The sequence below is a fragment of the Sorex araneus genome, chromosome 2 (assembly GCF_027595985.1).
Source record: "Sorex araneus isolate mSorAra2 chromosome 2, mSorAra2.pri, whole genome shotgun sequence".
Classification (NCBI taxonomy): domain Eukaryota; kingdom Metazoa; phylum Chordata; class Mammalia; order Eulipotyphla; family Soricidae; genus Sorex; species Sorex araneus.
The window spans coordinates 168,513,517-168,541,282 of NC_073303.1; positions in this window are offsets into that span (position 1 = coordinate 168,513,517).

The window sequence follows — 27,766 nt, forward strand, 5'->3', positions numbered from 1 at the left end:
TTCTAGACTTTCTATTTTCTTTCCATTTTCTGATATCAGGGCTGGAGCGCTAGCACAGTGGTAGGGTTTTCACCTTTCACTCGGCGGACCCGTGTTCGATTCCTCTGCCCCTCTCGGAGAGCCCGGCAAGCTACCGAGAGTGTTGTGCCCACACGGCAGAGCCTGGCAAGCTACCCATGGCATATTCCATATGCCAAAAACAGTAACAGATAAGTCTCACAATGAGAGACGTTACTGGTGCCCGCTTGAACAAATTGATGAGCAACGGGATGACAGTGTTCTGATATCAAACTTTCATTTTTTTTTGACGTGTGTGGTCTTGGGGATTGAACCCAGGGTCTCACATACACAAATGCGAGGCTTGTGCTACCTCTAAGGGACATCCCTGGCCCTCAATCTTGCTTCAATTACTACAGCTTTAAATATTCCAGGACTTAAAATCTGATCATTTAAAATTCTCATATTTTATTCTTCAAGATTAGCTTAATCATTTCTGGCTTCTTGTATTTCCATGTAAATTTTTAAATCAGATGATTTGTTTCAGCTATTAGATGTCTTAATATGGATTTTTATAATAATGCAACTTGCTTATAAAGTTTCAAACATGACAGGTTGTAACACTACTGTTTTGTGCAACAAATTGATTATAAACCTTAATGTGAAATGTATGCTACTTGAATTGGAGGAGTCCCTTAAAGTAGCAGTCAGTAATGACCTCGTGTTCTATAGTCATCTGAAAATGGCACTAAATTTGCAAACCTTTTTTGACATAGAAAGAGTTAAAACATAAGACCTCAATAATAATTTATGAGGCAAAAGAGAGACACTTCTTTTAATAAAAAATCAAATATCTCAGCAGTCTGAAGTTGTGGGAGGTGAGGTGGAGGGGAAATGGGGTTCTTGATGTATAACTTAAAGTATGTGAAAGAAATTCCTTTACTGGGCAGAATAGTGGGACATATGTTTTCTAGACAGTGCTGTGCTTACCCATCTGTGAGAGAGACACTTGAGAGATGTCTCACTGCAAATTATTATCAACTTCACAAATTTGAGCCTTGTTGGTAATTTTATGTGCTTATAACCCTTCTCAGTGATAATTTTTCATCTTTCTTCCCATGTAACCTTAAGATAGTTGAATTCAATTTTTTACAATCAACATTTAACTTTTTTAAAAAATGTTTCCAAGGAATCTACTCTAAACCTCTTCATAATAGGTTTCATTGTGGAGGAAAATATAAGTGAGGGAAAAAAAACCTCCACATTTTTCAAAAATCAATCTTTTAAAGAGGTGACACTTCTAAACTTATGATTTCAAAAAATTAGATTCTGGAATATTTAAGGGACTTTTAACAATTCATAAAGAATAAGAATTTGAAGATTTTTTATTACAAAGGGATGCAACTAGCGGTAACTGAGAATTTCACAAATTCTATCAAGTGCACGATCCTTAAACAGTTTGAAAAGGCTGAGGGTTTTGCATCAGTTAATATTTAAGGTACTAACTTCATTAGAAATAGACCTAATTCAATTTATTTCTAGTTACTACATCTTCAGGGTTTTTTTTCCTCTTTATTATTCTCTTATATGTGGTGTGGAATTCTATCTAATTTAAACCGTTAACTTAGTAATTCCAGAATTTTCCTATGACCAGCTGTATACATAGATCTTCTGAAACTATTTTGAAGACACCAAAGAGCAGCATTTTCTGCCTAAAATAGAAGCTTTTTAATTAAATGGTTGAATTTATTTATTTTTATCCACTATGCAATTTTCACTGGTCTTCTAGGCTATAATTAAACTGAAAAATATGTACAAAACCAAAATATAATGTTACAGTTTATTTCTATTATGTCACCTTTTAGGAAGTAAAATATATTAAAACTATTATTACATTTGCTAAATCATAGAGTAGCTAAACAGTCAATAGGCAATCCCCTAAGTATTGTCCCTTCAATATTCATTTGAATATTATAGTTACATCTTTTTGGCACTTTGAAGCATTCATATTTCTTTACTCAAAAATGACATATTATCATTTTGAGTCACTGACAGTATTGTGGGTGTACTCTTTGTATCAAAAAATTCTTTGTCTTTATTTATATCTGGTGAGTCATTAAAAATTCCACATAAGTTTACTTAATTTTTAGATTTATGATTTCCTTAATATTTTAAAGATTTTCCAAATTTTATATTTAGTTTTCATAAAATATAGTTTCTGTATATTTCTTTTATTACTTTATCAATAAGTGGCAAATACATAAGATATAAAACTTGCAAGTATAAATATGGAAAGCACAATATCCTTTCTCCCTAGGTAACCAAATGCCAGCATGTTACCATTAACTTCTGGGTTTTCCAAAGACATTATAAGTATCTTTACACTAATTAATGCATATTATGTAGATATAGATTTATTTATTTATCAGTAATTGCATGGAATGCATGCTGCTCTGTACCGTGAATTTAATGACTTGATTTTGTATCTTGGATTATTTTTTCATACTAGAAAAAGAAGAGCAGAAATATTGAAAAAACTCTTAGGAATAAGTATGACAGTGATACAGTGATACTTATTCCTAAGAGTTTCTTTAATATTTCTGCTCTACCTTTTTCTAATTTATTTTAAAAATTTATACCTGCTTCTACAACCAGGTAGTTATTAAGGTGATTTTTAATATTTTATGTAACAAATCATGTTTCCAATAAAATTCTTCTCCATTAGTTTAATTTACTCATGTGCCAATTCCAATAACCCATTTGGTATTAGTTTGTGGCTATGTCTCATTTTACATACTAACTCTAGCCTGGCAAGCTACCCATGGGATATTCGATATGCCAAAAACAGTAACAACAAGTCTCAGAATGGAAATATTACTGGTGCCCGCTCAAACATATCGATGAACAATGGGACGACCATGCTACTCTAGTACAGTAGCACATTTTTTTTTTATTGGTGTTAACGAATAAATGGGGCAAAATAGTTAACTTGCTTGTATATAGTCTGAAATTCTTTCATTTTTTCTCCTCCTACTCCTCTTCCTCCACTCAGGGGTTAGTTCTGGCTTTATACTTCTTACTTCTCACTTAGTAAATAAGACGTAACTTACTTTCCCTCTTATCTATGGTAATCTTCCCACTGAAGACTAGTTCAGAGTTTCTATTGCCTTTGGACATTTTATTCCCCTACAATGATTCTCTATATCCTGCAGCTGAGAGAGAGAGAGAGAGAGAGAGAAGTATATATATATATACACATATATAAGTATATATGTGTATAAAAGTATATATGTGTATATATATATAAAATTTTCTTGCTAACTTCGCTCAGCATGATGCTCTTCACTTCCATACAATTTACAGCAAATTTTATTTTTTTCTTAAAGTCAAATAGTTTCTCATTGTCTATATGGACCATGGTTTCTTTATCCAGTCATCTGTTCTTGGTCATTTGGGTTGTTTCCATATTTTGGCTATTGTTTATAGTGCTGCAAATATCGTTTCTGAATTTTTTTTGAGTCCTTGGTGTAGATGCCAAGAAGTGGAATTACTGAGTCATATAGAAACTTAATTTCTGTTTTTTTGAGAAGTGCCCATATCATTTCTCAAAATGTTTAAGCCAGTTGACACATTATCACCACCAGTGCATAAGAGAGCCTTTTCTCCACAGTCATACTAACACTGTTTTTGTTCTTTGTGGTTTGTGCCAGGAACATAACAAATTTATATTGTTTATTGCAAAAAAAGAAACTTTAAGAAATGACAAATCCAATGGTCACAATCTAAATCAGTAAGAGCCAATTTGTTATTACTGTATGAAGTTGACCTATGTAAGTCAGAAAATTTAAAACCATAATATAAAATATATTAAAATGCCTATTTCTCATTTATATATATATATGTTTTCAACTCTGGAATCTAAATTATATTACACTAAATTTTATTTTGTACTTGGATCTCAAAAGGTTATAATCATCTCACTTGTCCTTAGTGAAACTAGTGAAGCAATTCTATATTGATATATTTTGGAATTTACATGGAATAGGTAAGGCCTACATATGTAAAATTTCCCCCTACACTTTATAGAAATGCTGTGGTTTACTAAGTTGTTCACAATTGATTTGTTACAGGCATTCAATATTGCAACACACCAATCCCACCATTACACCTTCCTTCCACCATTGTCTCCAATTTTCCCAACCACCTCTTATGCCTGCCCCCCATAGCAGGCCCTCAATAATTTATTTTATATTGTTTGTTATCAGCAATTTTGCTAACAGAATGATCAAAAACTATTTCCATAGAAGAAAATAATTTGAAATCGTTGTATCTCACCATAGAGACATTTAGTGGTTGTATGAGAGATTATTAAAATGTTAGAGGTTAAGCCTTCTGTGTTTATGTTTTCTTAATCAAGATATTTCTCTTCTACTTTACATCTTACCCAATCTGATGTGCTACTACTGGTTTATTAGTAATATAGAGATTGAGATGTCACTCCAGAAAGTCCAAAATTTTTAGGATGATGGTACATCTGGAGTTAAATTTATAACTGGGAGGTGACTTTAAAATGTGGGTGTGACTGCTCAGAAGTACTGAGAAGTAGGGGGAGGTAGCCCATCCAGACTCCAATAAAAACCTGGAGATTTCAGTCACAAAACCTGCATAAATTATTTTTCCAACAGATTAATTTCTGAGTGAGGCTTTTTAACGAGACAGTGGAGTCTGACTGGGGGCATGGTGGTGATTTTGCAATGTGGAAGCACTGGGCTGACTCATTACCTTCTGGGGTGCTGCGGGTGTCTCAGTCATTCCCCGTTTCTGGAGGAATTTTTCCAGATCATTGATCTCATTCAAGATTGATTTATGAGACTCTGGGAGCTTATATGGTGGTAGTACCAGAGGTCTCTCCTCAACCTTTTCAATGGGGTTGGGTTTTTCTTTCTCATTTTTTCTTGTAGAGTTCTAGTTGTGCATTGTGTATCTTCAATAGCAGTCCTCTGTTCAATGAATTCTGGGTAAATACTCTCTTCCAGTCTGTAGGGTATGTTTTAGTTCTGGTGATCACTTCCTATGTCAGGCTGAAGCTTCTTATTTCAATATAATTCCATTTTTTTTTAACTTTGTTTCAGTTTGCTTGACCAGTGATACTGAATCATTTTCCTCTAGCTTCAATGTCACAAAGTATTCTACCTATGTTTTCCTTAATGTAATTTATAGATTCGGGTCTACTATAGAGGTCTTTGATTTGACTTTAGTGCTTTGTGTTAGCAAGAGATATAAATTCTATTTATTTATTTGCATGTGACCAATTTTCTCAAAGCTATTTGTTGAAGAGTCTTTTCTTGCTCCACTTCAGACTTGTTGTATCTTTATTGCAGATTAACTGTCCATAGACCTGGAGATATGACTCTGGAATCTCAATTCTATCCCATTAATCTGAGAGTCTATTCTTATTCAGGTACCACACTGTGTTGATGGTGACACCTGCTTTTAATACTAATTTTCAAATCACTGACTATTTTTTTAAAATATGGGTTCATGCAGATATAATCATAAGCCACAAACTCAGTGCAAAATGCTTACAAGTGAAAGTTAAAGATTTTGTAAAGCATAAAGAATTTTCTGAAGCACAATAATATTTTAGAGCACTTTTGACTACATGGATCACGAAGTCAAAATACAGTTGTCAAGCACTCAATTTGACAAAACACATTTCTTCATTGAATGGAATAAGTGTATTTTGTCAAAGAAATTTAGTTTTACATTTATTTGGATCAGTTGTTTTTGAGGGAGCATTTTCCTCTACAGCTAAAAAATAACGCTAAAAAGTCTCAAAATATTAATATTTATTTGTTAAGAATATTAAGCAAGCTGATAAATTTCTGTTTATTAAAACATAATTTATTATAATAAGTATGTTTTATAATCTTTGGGTTAGTCTATGGAGGTGTGTGATTGAATATATATTTATGAGACTAGGTGGACTTAAATTGATTCATAAATTATTTAAGTCTGATCTCACTTAAATTATATTACTTGAAATTACTATCAAGAGGTCCAATATCTATCTTTGTTAAAAAATTTCCAGGTATGCCTTATTTTCCTCTTTTTTATGTTCATTTTCCTTTATATTTGCTGCCTTCCCATTTTTCCTCCATGTTTTTCATTCTTGCTTTTTACCTTTTTTAGTAAATTACCACAATAACTCTGCATTCCAAAGTGAAAGATAATAAAGAAATGTATATCTTCTAAAACAATAATTTAAAGGTCTATTTTTATTTTGCAGTTTTTTATTATATATTTTATATTATTTATATTTTTATTATAGTTTTTTTCCCTCAGTTTTTTCCAGAAACATTAGCGTCCTCTATACAATTAGTGTTTCAAGTGATTGATCGCACAACGGATGGGGCATTTTCCTTGCACTTGGCCAACCCAAGTTGGATCTTGGGGATCCCATATGGTCCCTTGAGAGCCACCAGGAGTAATTTCTGAGTGCAGAGCCTAGGTTGGCCAAGTGCAAGGAAAATGCCCCACCCGCTGTGCGATCAATCACTGAGGGAAAATTTCCCATAGGCCAACTAATCCCAACTGGGATTAGAAACCAATTTGATTTAAAGAAAGCAATATTTACTGTGCATGTAAGCTAATAATGGATATTTTTATAACTTAAATTTCAGTGAAACAATTATGTTGTTTACGTTAAAGTTACACGTGGAGGTTAAAGAGGTATTGTAGCCAGTTAGGCATTTGCCTAGAATGTAAACTACGCAGATTTGATCCACAGCATCGTATTTGGTTCTCTGAGCCCCACCAGGAGTGATCTCTAGATACACAGTCAGGAGTAGTAATCCCTGAGCACCACATTATGTGCCCAAATACCAAAAATTTAAAAATATTCAAATTAAGTTGCACATGGTGAATTTGTAAAAACTAAAGAAAGATCTAACATTTGACATATATTACACTTGTCAGATTGACCCAAAAGTGTTGAGTGTTGGAAACATAAAAAATGAAATTTGATAGAAACAACTGATAGATGTCAAATATTTTGAGTAATAACATACAAAAATAACTTATGGGATAATAGCAATAAAATTTAAGTGGAAAACATGGACAGTAGTTTAAGTGTCCTATATAGAAAATAGGCTAACGAAGTATATTTAATATAGGCCATTTCAGAAAAAAAATTCTTTCTGAAAATGTGTCCATGCTATTATAATTACAATAGTGAAAATGTATAGTTGGAATCAAAGTTAAATTTAAGACACAATTTAAAGATTCTTTATTCTGATTTGTTTGTATAATAAAAATGGACCTTTTAAATTATTGTTTTAGAAGATATACATTTCTTTATTATTTTTCACTTTGGAATTCAGAGTTATTGTAGTAATTTACTAAAAAAGGTAAAAAGCAAGAATGAAAAACATGCAAGAAAAAGGAGAAGGCAGCAAATATAAAGGAAAATGAACAAGAAGGGGAGGAAAATAAGGCATACCCTGAGCATCGCTGGATATGGACCCCAAAAAGTGCAAACAAAGCATAGATTGTATCTTCTCTATAAAACACAATTTCAGTGTATAGCAGTTCATCTTGTTCTCCGTACAAGTCTAGTCTAATTGATAGTGATGTCTGATTCCTATTCAAATGTCCATTCAGTCATTTTGATCATTAGGTTGTTGTTGTTGTTACAAAAATAATCTTTGAGTCCTCCAACCTTTACTTCTATGTTTCTAAATTGCATGCAACACTTTTCTCCCATATCTACACATCTGACTTGAGATTCTGCTAGTGAACAGGTTATATCAATTCCCTTTGTGCTAGTGGCCTAAAGGCATCTCTTGGCTTTGCAGCTTGAATTATTCTTTTTAAATCTTGGACATGGATCCCACTTTCTCTCAGAGTTCCCCAGAAGTTTTTTTTTGCTTTTGCTTTATTTTTTTACCTCTAAATTCTTTTTAGCGTTTAGGATATGTGAAAACTGAAAAGGCTTTTTGTATTCTATTTGCCTACAAATCCCTCTCAAGTTATTAAAGTAAGGGATAGAGAATGCTTGATAAGCCAGCCCTCAAAAAATTATCAGGAATTTAAAAAAAGGAAATGATTTAAAAATATTATAAAGCCCTATTAGTGTAGCATTTATATGGTCAATAGTCATGTTTCTTTTTTTTTAATTTTTATTAAATCACCATGTGGAAAGTTACAAAGTTCTCAGGTTTATATGTCAGTTATACAATATTCAAACACCCATCCCTTCACCAGTGCCCATATTCCACCACCAGAAACATGTTTCTTAATATAATCAATAGGATATGATTTTTACCTTTAGTCAGGATGCTTTTTAAATGTATAATAAACTTACCCTTAGGAAGTTTTAGCTGCCGTGACGTGTAGTTTCTGTTCATTTTTGGAGCAGTGAGATTAAATTAATCATCATCATCATTATCAACCTGTTGATCGTTGAATTTCTCAAGCGGTCTCAGTAACGTCTCCATTTGCCCTAGTTCTGAGATTTTAGAAGCCTCTCTTTGCTTGTCCTTCCCAATGATGCCGCACTAGAGGCTCTTTCAGGGTCAGGAGAATGAGACACATCATTGTTGTTAGTTTTGGCATATGAATACACCATGGGGAGTTCCTGAGGCAAGCCTGCTTGAATCAGGACTGGGCCTCTTCTACCCAGATTTCCCATTTTCCAGTAGCTAGGTGGTCACACCCAGGGACTGCCCCCAGTGCTGTGTAATCCCACCAAGGCCAACATCTAGAGATTAAATTATTTCCATGAAAGGTTTAAAGTGCATCTTTCTGTCAACAAGGAGCAGAGACTGGCAGGATAGAGGCTTTCTGCTCAATTACAGGCAAAATTATTGGCTTCTAGCAAAAAAGATTAACCAAAAGCACACTTCTGCCAAGAGCAGAGTGGCAGCAAGTTATGCAGAACTGGACAAGCTTCTGCTTGTAAAAATCTTCTCCCTGTTTTATTCTTTGTAGTTTTCATTTTTGTAGAGGCTGGGGGATCCCCAGCGGTTTCTCCAGAGGCCTTGCCTCTTTTCACATGTTCTTGGCCAACTGGGTCTGTGGTTCAACTCGAGGGCCTGACCCAAGGATGCAGAGTTGCTGCTCTGTCCCTATAGTGTTGGGCATCACCAGAGACACCCTATTGATAATTGACCTACAGGGCCACACCCAGAGGTGAACGTCGACTAACACAAAACCAAGTATGGACTAACACCAAGCATGCACCTTACTTAACTTGTGTAGCATCTCTCTGGCTCTTATTCTGTTTTTATTTTGGGGGAGTAAAAATCAAAATATTTTTTTTCTGGGAGGGAGAAGGTACAAAGGTAAAACCTCTGTTGAGTTTATTTACTGATTTATTCATTTATTTACTGTGATTTGAGGGCTACACCCCATGGTGCTAGGGCTTGCTTCTTGCTCTAAGATCACGGTCACTCTGGGTAGACTTGTGGGGACTCTATAGAGTACTGGGAAGCAAATCCAGGTTGGTCCTGTTCAAGGAAAGTGCCCTACCTAGTGTACTATTTCTCTGACCCATAAAAGAGATTATTTCCAGTTTATTTTAAGATCCATGGAAACAAACAATTTTGATATTCTATGTTCTATCTATTTCCAGTAGAGGAGAAATTCACTAGATGTGTGAGCTAAGTACAAAGGTCTGGGTGATTTAAATGGGGACTTGCTTTGACTAGTGTGTGTCTAATTAACTAAATATTTTGGCCTGATATTTATGTACTTTAGCAGGTGAAGTTAGAGCAAACTGCTCTATGTATTATATAAGATATAAGTATAGTATCTGAGGTCTAGGTCTATGATATAAAAATGTGGCAATTCAATTTGGTCTTGATTACCTTCTGAAAAATTAATGTTAGACTATTCTGAAGCCATTCCACAACATTAAACAATGGAGACTGATATTGAAGTAATATATGACAATAGGAAGTCACAACAGATGTGTTGAGATTTTCTAGTCTCTTCAACTTCTTTTTTCATAGGTGGGTAGAATGGACTGTGATTCTTGCTTTGAGCAACTGAAACTTTGAAATCTCCTTGGATTTTTCACAATAGTCAGATACCATAAAAATAAGGCAATTGTCAAAATTTACAAGTAAAAGATTGAAGTTAATTTAAGTATTAAACAAATTTTTGTCAATATCATATGAAGAACTAAAAGAAAAAAGGTATGCATTTATATTACTTTTTTTAAAAAAAAATAAAGATGTCAATATATTCTAATACCATTTGTTGAAAATATTCTTTTTCATTGCATTGTCAAAGATTAATTTGACTAAATTTATGTGGGACTATTTCTGGGTTTATTGTTATATTCCATTAATCTATTTGTCTCTTTTATTGTCAAAAACATTCTGTCTTGATTACAATAATATACAGTTATATAGGCTAGAAAAACCCAAAATAGACTTTAGACCTAAATATTAAATGATCAACTATAAAACTCACAGAAAATAATAGAAGGGAAAAATGTTCAACCTAATATGTCACTTGGGAATTGCATTAAATAACATTAAAGGACAGTACTTTTTATATTTTTTCTGTAAATTATGTTTATGGAACAGAGAAAGCTCAAAGTATCACTTAAAGTTTTTTTTTTTAATTTTTATCAGAGGTCCAAAAAATAAATATAAAGCTTTAAAATCCAAATGTCTTCTGAAAAATCCAAATTCTTCCTCATAGAATCAGAAAATTGCATATGATGATCAGGAAGGTGTGGTAACTTGGTAAATGTGGTTGAAAAAATTATGAATAGTTTTAAATACTAAAGTAAAACTGAACCTATTTCTCAGACCAGGATTTATCTTATATATTAGGAATAGCTGCATTAAAAATTAGGTATAGGTTAAGACTAAATTTCTATTTACAGATAAAATATTTTATGTTTAAATAAGCAGGTATGAGTGCCCTAGAACAGATGACTGGTTGAAGAAACTCTGGTACATCTATACAATGGAATACTATGCAGCTGTTAGAAAGAATGAGGTCATGAAGTTTGCATATAAGTGGATCAGCATGGAAAGTATTATGCTAAGTGAAATGAGCCAGAAAGAGAGAGACAGACATAGGAAGATTGCACTCATCTGTGGACTATAGAATAACAGACTATAAGACTAACACCCAAGAATAGTAGAAATAAGTACCAGGAGGTTGTCTCCATGGCTTGGAGGCTGGTCTCTCATTTTGGGCAACTCAGAGAAGGGAACACCAAGTAAAATGTGATTGGAGGTCATGTGGGGGAAAGATGATGCGGGCCCAATATAGACTAGAGACTGAACACAATGGCCACTCAACACCTTTATTGCAAACCACAACACCTAATCAGAAAGAGAGAACAAAAGGGAATACCCTGCCATAGTGGCAGTGTGGGGTGGGGGGAGACGGGACTGGGGAGTGGGGAGAGGGATGTTGGGTTTACTTTTGGTAGAGAATGGGCACTGGTGAAGGGATGGGTTATCAAACTTTATAAGGGAGAAACATGAGCACAAAAATGTATAAATCTGTAACTGTACCCTCACGTTGACTCACTAATTAAAAATAAAATATTAAATTAAAAAAATAAAAAAATAAATAAATAAGCAGGTATATTTCTTATATTTTATTTTCAAGGGGTAAAAATGTAGTTGCTATTTATGGTCACAGGAATCTAAAATATTTGAAAAAAATGTTTCTGAAGTTAATTTGACATACACATTGACAAACATAAAAAGGAACTTAATGGAAAAACACCTAAAAACTGTAGTTGGCAGGTTTCTCATTGTATTTTTGCTTCTCACATCAGAGCTAGAATGAGGACAGAGGGTGTTTTCTAAAGTTTTCAAGGTCTGTGAAAGCAAAAAGCCATCATACCAGAAAATCAAAGTTAAATGCTGACTATCTTAATATATATTCTATTTTGTGAAAGATAGGACTAAATATCAATCAGAAGACTTTGCTCAGAAACTCAAAGTTCAAACGACTAATAGATTAGTGGTTATGAGTTTGATATATAGGAAAATCTTGTTTTCCATTTTCATAATATTGCAGCTATTCTCTAAAATGTTAACTATAAGTAGATATAAGGAGCAAAAGCCAGCTAATTACGTTCTGGGATTGTTCGAGTGCCTGTGTAAGATGCAGGGTAACAAGTGTAAGCCATACATACAATAATTCTTCATTGTTTCTCTTTTCCCATAACTGGGAAGATACTTTGTGGGAAAATTTGGATCTTAGCCTGGAATTGGAAAACAAGTTAGAATTTTACATCTTAAAGTTGGCACAAGAAGCTTAGCTCAGCCATGTGGGAAGTGTGGAGTGGAACACAGTATAGATAGAACAGGTTCGTCACAAATGGTTTCTCTTGAAAGTGTGTTTTTTAAGGAGAGAGAGAGAACAAATTGGAATGCCCTACCACAGAGGTGGAATGGGGTGAAGGGGATGGGATTAGGGGTGGGAGGCATACTGGGTTCATTGGTGGTGGAGAATGGACACTGGTGGAGGGATAGGCTCTTGAACATTGCATGAGGGAAAAACAAGCACGAAAATGTATGAATCTGTAACTGTACCCTCACTGTGACTCACTAATTAAAAAATAAGTAAATTTTAAAAAGGAAAGTGTTTTTTAGTTACATATTGATGAAATACTTAATATTAAGATTAATTTTTTTCAAGAAAACTGTTAGAAATTCAATTAAACAGCTAAGTTCAAAAAATGAAACATCATAAAATGAGTTAAACTATTACTTTGTTTATTCTCCTGTAAATAAAAAATTCAGTTGTTCTCAGTGCAATTGTGTTTGCGATGAATGGATCAGTCATTTATATATTTTTGTTCCTTCTCTGTACTTACTATTTCAATTGACCTGTCTTTTTTAAATGTTTTTTAAAATTTTTGTAAAGTAGTTCACAATATTTGATTACATATAATATTTAAACACCAATCTAAACACCATTATACCTTCCCAACACCATATTTCAGATGTTTCCATTCCAAACCCCAATCCCTAACTCAGAGCATAACTGAAATAATATGTTTTGTATTGTTTGTTATGAAAATCTGCTGAGAAATCTATAAAAAAGTATCCTTACGGGAAAGAGTGTGAGGATTGTTATAGTTCACTCAGGGACCATTAAGCCCTTCTATAAGAGATCACTAACATGTTGTTAAAGGTTGAGGGTTGTGTGTTTTGTAAATATATATATATATATATCTGTAAAAAATGTATATGTCCCTCTAAGATCGGTTGCCTACTATTTTGAACCTTGTCAGATGTGGTGCAGTAATCCTGGAGTATGGGTAGAGTATTTGGTTTGAAGTATCTCGAGCCTACAAATGCGGTTGCACGGTCTAGAAATAGATGCTCTTGTGGGTGAGGCTCAGCCCAAGCGTGTGGAGAGTGGCCCTGAGCATGGCAACGCCTAGATGTGAAAGTGTTCAGTTGCTGGGGCTGGGTCCCTTGGGGCGGGAAGGGGGTCTCACCCGCCCCCCTCTGGGGCGCCCCTAGTGAAATAGCTTGGCACTACGTTTGGTAGTATGGTTATGGAGAGTGCAATTGTCCTGTCTTTAAAAATAAATTTAATAAGGTTTTAAATTCTTACTACAGCATACAAATGTTCTCCCTAGTCATGTCTGAAATCTGTTGAGGCCATTCATGGATAAATGATTCTTATCAGTATTCTTAACAAATATATTTTCATAGTTTCCTCATATTAACTTCTAAGTTTCTCTCACTTCTATTTTATTCTTTGGGGAACTCTCCCAAGCTCAATCAATATCTCAGCATATATTTTGACTAACTTTCTCTATTCGTAACATATATACACCCATTGAAATTTCCTTTGTGACCTCAAGTCTAAATCAAAATACTTAGATTCTGGTGATTAGTGAAGAGCTAAATTCTAATGTGAATCTCAAAATCGTCCACAACAAGGTGAATTCATTCAAATTAATCTTTGCATTTTAAAGGGAGCACTATCATATAAATTAATGTATGAACACTGGACGTTTCTTATACAGGGTGATAAACTTAATAAATAAACCATGAAATCACATGCTCAGATTTCCACTCTTTATAAATGGAGCTTACAGACAATGGGGAGGAAATCAATGATCATCTGTTTACCTGACAACTAGAGACAGGAAATCAAAGATTTCTTAACCTCTCTCCTCTCGATGTGTATTGTAACTTTGCCTCTTGGGATGTGTATTCCCTTTTCTTTCTCCCAGTCAGGAGCTGTTCAAAGGATGCTACCTTCAAAAATATGTTGTCTTGTTTATTGTGTTGTTGAAGATACCTGAATATTATGCATAACTGAATCCAATTAAAGTCTTTAAAAAACTTTTGTATGTAGAGTGGAAAAATCAAGTCCTTTGTTGCTGCTTAAGACATGTTTTGTTAGAAAATTCTTTTGTTCATTGACACTGCAACATGCCACCTGGAATATTCTGCTTTTCTTTAATATTTTCCTCACTTCTTTATATAGGGAACCTTTGTAGATTGCACCAGGGAATCCATTGATGTAGTGACCCAACAATGGGTTTCAGTAACTCAGAGATCAAAATAAAGGTGAGAATTGCAATTGTATATTATTATTGATTTTAATTATACAGAATTTACATAAGCATATGAAATATCAATCAAAATATTTACTAAAATTATATACTGAATAAGGCCCTTCTTAATTTTGCTCTTTATTTCTTTTAATTAAAGGACTGTGGTTTACAAAATTATTATTATTATTATTATTTTTGCTTTTTGGGTCACACCCAGCGATGCTCAGGGGTTACTCCTGGCTTTGACTCAGGAATTACTCCTGGCGGTGCTTGGGGGACCATATGGGATGCCGGGAATCGAACCCGGGTCGGCCGCGTGCAAGACAAACGCCCTACCCGCTGTGCTATTGCTCCGGCCCCATGTGGTTTACAAAATTATTGATAGTTGAGGTTAAGTATATAATATTCCAACATTGTTTGGTTCTTTAAGTACATTATTATTCTTTTTAAAAGAATTTAGAACAAGAGCTCACTTTTTTAAAGCAAACAAGGCTTTTGTTTTCCTGGTTGAAAATATACTAAGATTATGTCTAAATACCTTTAAAACAATTGCAGGATATCAAAGGAAATGAAATATGAATTGAACTTAAAAACCATGCTTTAGGATTATCTCATACTGCTGCTTCAGTAAATGATACATACCAACGAAACACTGCAGGTTCAGTTCCAACTAACACAGTAAAGTAACAGAATAGGATTGCACATTTTTCTCTCTGTTTCCCGGAGTTTATTGAAGTTTCACTTTCTATTGGAGAGATAGATAGTACTAAAGTAAGGCACTGGGGTTTAAAAAACCCTGGCACCACATATGATTTCCCAAGCACTTCTGGGTGAGATCCCTGAATGCAGCACCAGTAGTAAGTCTGAGTTTGGCACCAAATCCAATAAATAAATAAATTAATATTATTTTGTGATATACTTGTTTATTATGCATGGAATAGCAGTATGTCTAAAACAAAACAATGTATGTACCTCAGTTACATACTTTGTTAAAAATGTTATCATATGACTTTAGCAAGTCACAAGCTTTTGCCCATGGATAGTCTTAATTTGAGCTGATGGTTGCTGACTAATTAAAGTGATTATTCCTGATAGATCTCTCTGAAATTTTCTTAAAATATGTAACAATTAAATTTGCTTTATCAGTAGATTTCCTTTCATAAAGGATTTCTCTGTAACATGAGATGCTTTTTGATAGCCTTGAACTCACAATAGAATTTCTTTCAAAACTTGAGGTAATTTTATTAAATCAGGTGACTTTCTTTTATCATCTAACCTTATCCTTTGCTTTCATTTCAACACTGTTCATGGTAGATTTACTAGGAGCAGATTTCATATTAAGAAACTAGTTTTTCAACCCGAGTGCCCCAGAAAAGAAGACTAGATAAAGAAATTATGGTGCATCTACACAATGGAATACTACCGCAGCTGTGAAAACAAATGAAATTATGAAATATGCTTATAAATGAATGGACATGGAGAATATTATGCAGAGTGAAATGAATCAGAAGGAGAGGGACAGATATTGAAATGGTTACACTCAATATAACCATTTCAATTTAAAAAAAAAACATAGTATGAGACTAATACCCAAATACAGTAGAAACACAGGCCAGGAGAATTGGTCCATGATTGGAAGCCTGCCTCAGGTGCTGGAGGAGAAGGCAGTTGGAATAGAGAAGGAACCACTATGGCAATGATAGTTGGAAATGATCACTCTGGGTAAGAACTAAGTGACATAAGTAGATAAAGAATCAAATACGTTAACTTCTCAGTATCTCTATTGTCTCTATTGCAAACCATAATGCTCAAAGTGGCAAGAAGGGGCAGGGAGCAGAGAGAGAGAGAGAGAGAGAGAGAGAGAGAGAGAGAGAGAGAGAGAGAGAGAGAGAGAGAGAGATACAGACATGCATACATACATACAGACAGACAGACAGACAGATAGACAGAGAGAAAGACAGAGAGAGGAGAGAGAGGAAAGAAAGAGAGAGGAGGAAAAGTGCTTGCCATAGAGGTAGGCTGGGAGAGAGGGGGATGGTGGGAGGGAAACTGGGGTGGTGAGAAATGTACACTGGTGGAGGTATGGGAGTTGGAACATATTCTGACTAAAACCAATCACTAACAGCTTTGTAACTGTATCTCACAGTGACCGAATTAAAAAGAAAATTAAAAAATCAGTTTCTTTGCTTGTCCACAAGAAACAACTTATCCATCAAAACTATGACACAGAACTACAGTAATTCAGTTACATATTCAGTATCCATTTCTAATTCTTATTTTCTTGCTATTTCTATTATCTGCAGTTTCCTCTTCTGTCTTGAAACACTCATAAAGTTGGAATCGAATTTTTTTCAAAGTTCTGCTCACCTTGATGCTTCTACCTCATATTATTTTTTGTTTTAGTTTTATTATAATTGTATAATATAGTTCACAATATTTGATCACATTTAATATCCAAACACCAATCCCACCACCACTACAGCTTTCCACCACCATATTGGATGTTTCCATCCAGAACCCCAACCTCTGACCTAAAGCAGAACCTAAATAATTTATTTTGTATGGTTTGTTATGAAAAAATGTCTGAAAAGTGCTCCAAAAAATCTTTTCTTAGAGGAGAGTGTGTGACAGATTGTTGCATTTCACCCAGAGGCCATTAAACCCTTCTATAATAGATTACTAATATGTTGTTAAAGGTTGAGCCTTGTGTGCGTCTATCTATCTATCTATCTATCTATCTATCTATCTATCTATCTATCTATCTATCTACCTATCTACCTATCTATCTATCTATCTGCATATATATATCTGTAAAAATATATCTCCTTCTAAGGTTGGTGGCCTCCTACTTTAAACCTCATCAAGTGTGCGCGATTCTTGGAGTATGAGTGGTGTGAGGTATGAGATGTCCAGAAATAGATTCACTCGTGAGTGAGGCTTGGCCTGAGCATGTGGAGACTGGCTGTGAGCTTTGCAGAGGTTGATTCCTGGAGGTTTGTGACAGCTGGAGCTGGTTGTCAAGATGGGAAGGGGCCTCACTCACTCACCTCTGGGGCGCCCTGAATGAAAGAGCCTGGCGTGGGGTCTGGCAGGATGGCTATGGAAGTGCTATATTCTCTTTTGAGAGAGAACAATGAGTCTCTGGATTGTGGCCATTGATGAGATTATCTGACACCAGTCAGAGGTGGTTTGTGGGTGTGACTGACAAATTGCCAGAAATGTGGGGGGCATAGGCGGATTAACCTTCTTTTATGGGTCACAAATGTCTTCAATGATGTCTAGAATTTTTTCAGTGAGTCTTTTTTAGAAGATTTTCAATGGACTTTGCCCTGATCCATCAGATGAATGTTGATGAAATCTATAGGCTAGTGGAATAGTTTACTTAGGTAATAAGATTTGAATGCCAAAATTACTCCTTAACTTAGGGACTAATGAAGGAATGCTACATTATTATGCATACACTTTTTTATTTTGAATATTTTTATGAGCACTCTTAAATTACTTGCTTTCAGTAAAGCTAGTTTTTTTTTGAATGAATTCCTTTATTTTTGGAACAGTTGCTCTTAAAAGAAGGCTTTAAATATTCAGCAAACCATACTGAAGAAAGATCTAATGTTATTTGGTCTTTGCTCTTTTGTTCATAGAACTCAGGTAGCATAATTTTTAAAGATCATAATTACTATGGGATGGTAAATAAGTATGGGCTTCAACTTGATTATAACAGCTGCATTAATGCCTAACAAGAGAATTAATCTGTCCTTTAAAGCTTTTAAGTCAGGCATCAAATATGCTTCTCTACTTATGAAAGAATTGTTTTCCAATGCAAAGTTGCTTCAATATTAGTGTTGTTTGAAATTTTTTCTTTATCTAGACTAACTAGATTCATTGATGACCTTAGCTAGTTATTCTCTACAACCCTCACTCCATCTTTGGCATCAGCACTTTCTGCTTCACCTGCTACTTTTATGTTAGAAAAATGGTTCTTTCCTTAAACCCTATGAACAACCCCTGATAGTTTCAAGTTCATTCTTCATTTTCCTTCCTTCCCTCAGTCTTCAAAGAATTGAAAAAAGAGTCTTGCTCTGGAAAATAATTTGCCTAAAGATAATGTGGTGAGTTCAATCTTCAATCTAGATCACTAACAATTTCTTCACACAAGCAGTGAGGTTGTTACTCTTATTGTATGTAATTTATTTAGAGTGGTACTTTCATTTTCTTTCAAGAATATTTCATTTGCCTTCACAACATGGCCAGAAGTTTTGATTCAAGTAGTCTAGCTTTGAATCAAATCTTGATTTTCATCATATTTTTCACTAAAAGTAATTATTTATAGAGTTTTATTTAAAGAGATATCTACTGCATTCTTTTACTTGAACTCATACATAAGGCCACTGATATGATACATGCATAAAGTAAATCATGCTGCTGGAAAAATACACTGAAAAACTTGATAATCTCCAAGCTGGCACAGGTCTTTAATCTGTAAAATTTACAATGTTTCGGAGGAAATAGGATTGGGAAGACCAAATAGATGGGTTAATTGGTGTTAGATGTAAGTAGAGTTTTGGAAACGGGTATGGTATAGAGTGTACATTTGTCTCAGTATACATTTGAAACAGATGCAGTGTTATAAATCAGTGTTGTCTCAACTTACAAAAATATCGTGCTTTTTCAAAAGTAAATGTAGCATCCATAAAACATAACAAGGTGAAAAGAGAAGAACATGACATGCGTACATTACATGGAAGGAAAAAAATCTGACATATAAGTTTTGAGTAGAGTGAAGAGAATTTGCTTTCTTCTACATTATGGAAAAAGATTGAAAAATGGTAATGAGTTTTATGAACATGTTAAGGCAAACATATCCTGGCTTATTATCTTCACTTACTTACATTTTAGAAATAAATGCCATCGATATATATATCAATGATAATTTGTAACTCATAGACAAAATACTTATTTGCTTATGAAAAATGCTTTTTATAAATTGTATTGTTATTAAAAAACAACAAATAGAATCACAGCCAGCTGGCTACATAAAACTTTTTTAAAATTTCTTCTTCTTTTATTTTTTATTTTTCATTTTTAAAACTTTTTATTGAATCACCATGTAGAAAGTTACAAAGCTTTCTGGCTCAAGTCTCAGTTACACAATGCTTGAAGACGCATCCCTTCACCGGTGCACATATTCCACAACCAAGAACCACAGTAAACCTTCCCCCACCCACCCAACCCCCAGCCCCCAACCCTGCCTTTGTAGCTGATAAATTTCACTGTACTTTCTCTTTAGTTTGATTACATTCAAGATTTCAAAAAAAAAAAAAACTCACTATTATTGTTTGGAGTTTCCCCTTCCCCCCCCAAAGTCGGGCCTGCTGGAAAGGAAGCACTTGATAATATCTCCACCTATCACCATGTACAAAAGTCAGATCCTCTCCCCAGCTGCACAAGCGTGAATCCAGACACAGCAAAACCTCTTTCGGCATGGGCAACTCCTCGCAGAATGTCTCCAGCCTGAGAACTAAGCCTCGGCCCCGTGCTTGCCTAGGAGGGGAAAGATATTTCTCTCTCTCGCCTCTTTCTCTCCGGGGAGGAAGGGCTCGGTGTCCTCCATATTAAGAGGACCACAGATGGGATTTTCGACAAAAACTGCGGCAAAAGGACACGAGGGTGCTCTTGGGAAGGTGGGAGGCACCGGCCCCTCCCACCGCCGAGATGTGATCCCGGGGGCCACATGCGTGTGCGGCCTCTCCGCAGCTGCACAAGCATGAATCCAGACACAGCAAAACCTCTTTCGGCATGGGCAGCTCCTCGCACAATGTCTCCAGCCTGAGAACTAAGCCTCGGCCCTGTGCCCGCCCAGGAGGAGAAAGGTATTTCTCTCTCTGTCTCGCCTCTTTCTCTCCAGGGAGGAAGGGCTCTGTGTCCGCCATATTAAGACGACCACAGACTGGGTTTTCAAGCCTGCAATGATCCAATATCTGGAAGAAATCTCCCTGAACTTAGTTTTTAAAGTAGAGAAATTCATTTGCCTTCACAGTAGGTCTGAATCTAGTGGAGTACTCCTAACAATAGTGAGGTTTGTATTGAAATATTGAATGTATTGAATTGTAAATATTGAATGCAACCAAAGTAAACAGAAAGTAAAATGAAACTTATCAGTTACAAGGCAGGGGGTGGGGGGTGGGATGGGAGGTGAACTGTTTGGTTTTTTTTTTTTTGGGTGGTGGTATGTGGGCACTGGTGAAGTGATGGTTGTTTCAGCATTGTATAACTGAGACCTAAGCCTGAAAGCATTGTTATCTTCCACATGGTGATTTAATAAAATAAAATTTTTATTAAAAAAAAAGTCAGATCAAAATGGATTAAAGACCTCAACATCAGACCAGAATCCATAAGGTACATTGAAGATAAGGTTGGCAAAACCCTCCACGACATTGTGGCCCACGACATCTTCAAAGCTAACATGCCACTGGCCAAGTGAGTGAAAACAGAGATAAATAAATGGTACTAGTTAAACTAAGAGGCTTCTGCACCTCAAAACATATAGCAACCAAAATACAAAGATAGCCTAGAGAATGAGAAAGGATATTTACCCAATACCCATCCAATAAGGGGTTGATATCAAGGATATACAATTCACTGGTTGAACTCCACAAGAAGAAAACTGCCGACTGGATCAAAAAATGGGGTGATGAAATGAACAGAAACTTCCCCAGTGAAGAAATCCGAATGGCTGAGAGGCACATGAGAAAATGCTTGACATTACTAATCATCAGGGAGATGCAGATCAAAACAACAATGAGATACCATCTCACATCACAGAGACTGGCCCACATCCCAAAAAACAAAAGCAACCGGTGTTGGTGCAGATGTGGGGAAAAAGAAACTCTTCTTCACTGCTGCTAGGAATGCCATCTTGTTCAGCTGTTTTGGAAAACAATATGGACTATTCTCAAAAAATTAGAAATTGAGCTCCCATTTGATCCAGCAATACCACTCTTGAGAATATACCCCAGAGAGGCAAAAAGGTATAGTAGAAATTACATTTGCATTTCTATGTTCATTGCAGCACTGTTTACAATAGCCACAATCTGGAAAAAACTGAGTACCCCAAAACAGATGACTGGTTAAAGAAACTTTAGTACATCTACACAATGAAATACTATGCAGCTGTTAGAAAAGATGAAGTCATGAAATTTGCATATAAGTGGATCAACATGGAAAATATCATGTTGAGTGAAATGAGTCAGAAAGAAAGAGAAAGACATAGAAAGATTGCACTCATATGTGGAATATACAGTAGCAGAGAGGTATGAGCTAGCAGTAATGCAACTTCTGATAGAAATTCCTCTGGACTTAGTTACTAAAATACTAAAATACAGAAATCCAAAACCTCGCGGCTGCTATTGTGGGCACGCTAACTCATATCTCTTCATTTTCAACAAGGGAAAACAAATTATCTTCTTCTTTTTTTAATTGCATCACCGGGAGAACACTTACAAAGCTTTCAGGTTTAAGTCTCAATCATAAAATGATCAGATACCATCCCTTCACCAGTGCACATGTTCCACCACCAAGAACCCCAGTATACCCCCCTCTCACCCCCCACCCTGCCTGTGTGACAGATGATTTTCGTTTTACTCTCTCTTTACTTTGATTATATTTAATTATCGACAGAAAACCCACCATTATTATTTGGAATTTTCCCCCAACAATCAGACCTGCCAAAAAGGCATCATTAGATAATTTGTTTTCTATTGCTGATAATGAAGAGCATATGATGTCGCATGGCTGCGAGAGTGGCTGGCTACATAACCTTTTTCAGCTATCATTCCTGGTTTTTAAGCTTTTGAGACATTTTTATGTAATTAGGAATGACAAGTTTAAGTGACATCTATTTAAATTCTTTATAAACTGAAATAGACACAGAACAGTTGAAGTTAAAAAGCATTTAATTACAGGTCTGAATTCCTAGCTTCTCATCAAAGCAAAGACCTGTAAATTCTAGACCTCCAGAACATCCAGACATTTATTTACCTATAATACTACTACTCAAACAGCAGTATCCCTGAGGTATTTAGGTTTGCCTTATTGTCATCAGATTTTATTTTATATGCCTGTTCCTCAACTATGAAAATGCTCATTGGAAAGCACAATTTGAAAATTAGAAATCATAAATTTGATTTATTAGATACATACTCTTTTCTGAGTCAATATTTCTCAGCAAAAGGAAAAGCAACAAAATTAATGTGGAAAAATAAACAGAACTTGAGAATTCTGTACTGAAACGTTTGGTAGGAATAAAGGATGTTGAAAGAGTGTATTAGTCTTCAAAACTACTCCTCTAATGTATAGAAAGGAGCTCCGGGAGAGTTAGGATATATAAGAAACATTGGCAGTGTCAGACCAGAATGCTCTGGTATTTGGCTCATGTTGGCAGTATGTGTGAGTGAAACACTGAATGGAAATTTAGTCTCAACTTTCATTTACAATCATTTCTATACAAATGACTTCAGTACTTCAATGCAAATTGCTTAGCCTCTGAAGCACCCAAATTTTTACACACCTCTAGAGATCAAGGCTAGATTCTAGGACTAACTTCCCAATCATTCTCTTAGAAAATTATTGAAAATCTTTATAGCTCTTTGTATATGTGTGTGCGTGCATGTGTACATGTGTGTGCGTATGTGTGTGTGTCTGTGTTTGTGACTGTCTCACCCTCTCTCTTACTACCTGTGTCTTCAACCATGATCATTCTTTACAAACAAGCCCTGTACAAACAAGCACACAATTCAACGGAAGAAATCGTTTTTAAATTGTTTTCAGTAAATATTTCATTATGATAAGACAAAGCTGCTGCATAACTTGATTATTTATTTATTACCTGAGTAATAATTATAAATAATAAAGAGTAATTCCTTATTCTTTATTTATTGTGTTATATTCATTATTCAATTTGTATTAAAGTTTTTTTTGTTTTTTTTTTCTTTTTGGGTCACATCCGGCGATGCAAAGGGGTTACTCCTGGCTTTGCACTCAGGAATTACTCCTGGCAGTGCTCAGGGGACCATATGGGATGCTGGGAATCAAACCCGGGTCAGCCACATGAAAGGCAAACGCCCTACCCACTGTGCTATTGCTCCAGGCCCTTAAAGTTTTTTTAAAAAAACAAATTTTAATGACCTCAATCTGTTATCAAATTTCATCTTAATTTATTATAATAACTGAAATAGATCAGTGACATAAGAAGTTTGGAAAAGTATCCCAAGTTAGTAATACTATATGTAACAATATCTCTCTCCAAGTATATGACAAATCAACAATAGTCAAGTAATGACACTTATACAAGAACTGAAAATAGAAATTCTCAGATAAAAGATGTGTTTCTTGAGAAAAAGATGCTATTTTCTGCTGTATAACTTAAAACTTCTCAGCCTTAATGTGAAAAATATATTACTTGAAAAAGTCCTTTTTCCCCCTTTGTGGGCAACATAGCACTGTGAGCAAAGGCATGCACTAAGAGGAAGAAATACAGCCGAGCTCTACGAAAAAGTGGCCGTTGTTAGTACCTAGAAAAGGCATAAGGTAGCTCTAAAACCTTCAAATGCTCCTTTTATATAAATTTGAAGATGAACATAAAATGAAAAGAAAGGACACTCTAGTTGTCAGTCAGTTTGGGGGTTGACAATACTTTTAAAAAAATCTCATTTGCCTAAGAAACATTATACAGTTTAAGTATGTAAAAAGTTTTAAAATAACTCCAGTTGTTGATTCAAGTTTTGATGAGGAGTAATTCTTTTCACTTGTTCAATTTCCTAATCAAGGAAGTTCTGACTACTTTTAACTTACAGAACTAACTTGGATAATACTAAGAGAACTGAACTTACAGTAGTAGAAGAGAGAGGTTAGGTAGAGGAGATGGAAGGACACTGGTGGGTGATGTGGCTTTGGAACTTTCTATGCATGAAAAATTATTATTAACAGCATTGTAAATCACTATTAGTGTGTCAGCAAATCTTAATTTGAAAACTGGTGTTATGAAAGAGTCAAGCATGTACAAGTAGTTCCAAATATCACCTAAAGAGAGACTATCAGATATTATGTGTCTCAAGGTAAAAGAATAGTGTAGTACTTCTGAAGTAGTGTTTTTAGAAAATAAGAATAGAAATTGAATATAAGGGGCCAGAAAGACTTCAATAGACAAGCTTGTACTATCTTTCTGGCCCCTGCATCTATATAATGAATCTGAGTTCAGTCCTGGACACTACATGTGGCTTCGTGAGCACTTTCAGGGGTAATGCCTGAGCACAGAACCAGGAGTAAGCCCATGAGTGCCACCAGGTATGTTTCCAAAACAAACTCCCACAACTGAATGTGAATTTGATACAATCAGCAAAAATAAACTGGATTATTTTAAAGGACACACTACTTTGTTTCTTTAACAAATAAATTTCATTTAAAAAAATATTTCAAGAAAGAATAATTAGACTAAGAGAGTTAGTTTTATTGCTTTCAGGTTTGTACAAATAAATGAGAACATAGGTAAATAATATTTCTCACTGTTCTTGGCATATAAAATTCTCCATATAGTTTCTTTATAGAGAAGAGAGAAAAATATTTTACCTTGGAAATATTTAGGGTAACTTATGACATAAGATATTTTTCAAGTAGAAGATATTATTTTGAAGTGTGTATTGTTTGATTTTCCCCAAGATCCTATTTTTACTCTTAACATTTTAGAGTGCTGATAATATTTCAGATCCACAGCATTCTGAATTTAGCAATAGAGAAGGTCACTTTTCTCTCAGCAATGTGAAAGACATGTGAGAATGGATAGCATCTTTCTCTGACTTTTTTATTATGACATTTACTGGAAAAAACTTTAAATCCTGGTATATTTTTCAATGTCACTTTTCATTTTGTTGTAATATTCAACTTCCTATAAGGAACCTCTTTTAATATTATTGTGACATTGTGGGCTCTTTACTTGCTGTTCTTGTCAGAAATTTTGTAATTTGCTTTTTCCTTTTTAACTTGTTCAGACTGACTTCTCCCAAGAAATGGAAGAGTTTTTTATTATTAATCTTTATACACACATATAAAAGTAGAGGAAAAAATTCATGCTCAATTCACAGAAAATAAAACTTAGGATGACATTTAGAGAATATACATATTAGATAAAAGAAAATTGAATAGATTAAAGAAACAGAGAAAGACAAATTTTAATCCTGAAAATGTTAAATTTAGCAGAGTATATGAATTCTTTCATTTTTTTCATACCTTATTTGGTTTCCCAAGCAGTGCTCAGGAAGCCTATAGCCACTTCTAGCAATTCTCAGTTAGCAGGGCCAGTGGTTAAATGCAAAAGCCCAGGGATGAGCTGCTGTTCTGGCCCAATGGGGTTGAGGATACCCAGTCTGCCCCAATAATCAAGGGTACCCAGCGCTGTACAGTGTTGCTTAGGGGACCATCTGGTACTAGCAATCAACTTGGGTTCACTCTCAAGGAAGGCAAGTCCCCTAACCCCTGTAATATCTCTCTGGGCCCTCTCTAAATATGTGAGACATATATTAGGAATATAACTTTGAATGATAATATAGTTATATATACACACATAAACGTGTTTCTACATGCATTCATAATATACTGAGATATTAACACATATATGCACATTTATAATGCATATACATTATGTGTGTGGCTGAAGTGATAGCACAGTGGATAGGGCATTTGCCTTGCATGTGGACAACCTGGGTTCAATTCCTCTGTCCCTGTTGGAGAGCCCGACAAGCTACTGAGAGTATCCCACCTGCAAGGCAGAGCCTGGCAAGCTACCCATGGCATATTTGATATGCCAAAAACAGTAACAACAAGTCTCACAGTGGAGACGTTACTGGTGCCTGCGAGCAAATCGAGGAACAACGGGATGACAGTGATACAGAGATACATTATGTGTAGTACTATAGTTTGAGTTTAAAGAATAGAGAAAATTTATTATTATTATTGGGTTTGAGGCCATGTCCAGCAGTGCTCAGGACTGACTCCTTGGTTCTCACTCAGGCAACCATATAAGGTTCCTGGCATCAATCAACCAGTATCAGCCACACTCAAGGAAAGCTCCCAATTCACTGTACTATCATTTCAGCCCGAATAAAGAAACTTTACACTATCACTATCTATTCTTTGTACCTTCAATACCAATCTTCATACAAAGTCCTACGGATAACAGGCGTCTTACTACTTTAAGGAAATGAAGAACTTTAGTGTGCAGAATTTAAAATTACCCAGGAATTTCTCCACAGCATGGAGAATTTTTTATTGTGCATTTTTCAAGCTTTTCTAGGAAAAGTCACATTGTTCATTGTTCCCCCCCCCCTCAGAAAAATCCACATTCTACTTGTTTCTTACAGAAATAGGTGATTTCTGGTAAATAATACCAAAAACTAAATTTTGAAATAGATTTTTTTTCCCAGTCTGATTATGTCTTCTCATACGAAAATTGGAATAGGTCAGTCCCTTACTAGTTTCCTTCAATTCATCTGAGTTCTTCAACTTCTGAAAGTCTAGTCACTCTATTTATCAAACTCTCCTCTTCTTTACAGTTATTCCTTGTTCCAAAGTAATTCTTGCAGCTTTTGATATTCTTGAAAATTCTCCCAAATATTTTTTACCCCGTACAACACTTATGAACATAGTACATGACTACTATGTATTACTGTGTTTAATATGATGTTTTATGAAGATGATATTAATTAGTCAAAAAGAATATAAAAATAAGTAAAGAAATGACATGATGCTGTTGGTATATTAGCAGTTAGTTAACGAATAATCTAGTTCACCTTATTTTGTGGGGTCTTTCCTGAGGTAGTAACATTTATTTATTTGTTTATTTATTTATTTATTTTAAGAATTTTATTTTATTGAATCACCATGTGGAAAATTACAATGCTTTTAGGCTTAAGTCTCAGTTACACAATGCTGAAAAACCCATCTCTTCACCAGTGCCCATATCCCACCACCAAAAAAAAAAAAAAAGCACCCCGCCCCCCCGCCCCCCCCCGCCATGTAACTGATAAATTTCATTTTACTTTCTATTTACTATGGTTATATTCAATATTTCAACACAAAACTCACTATTATTGTTAGGAGTACCCCACTAGTTAGACCTGCTGTGAAGAGATATGAGGTTTTGGATTTCTGTAT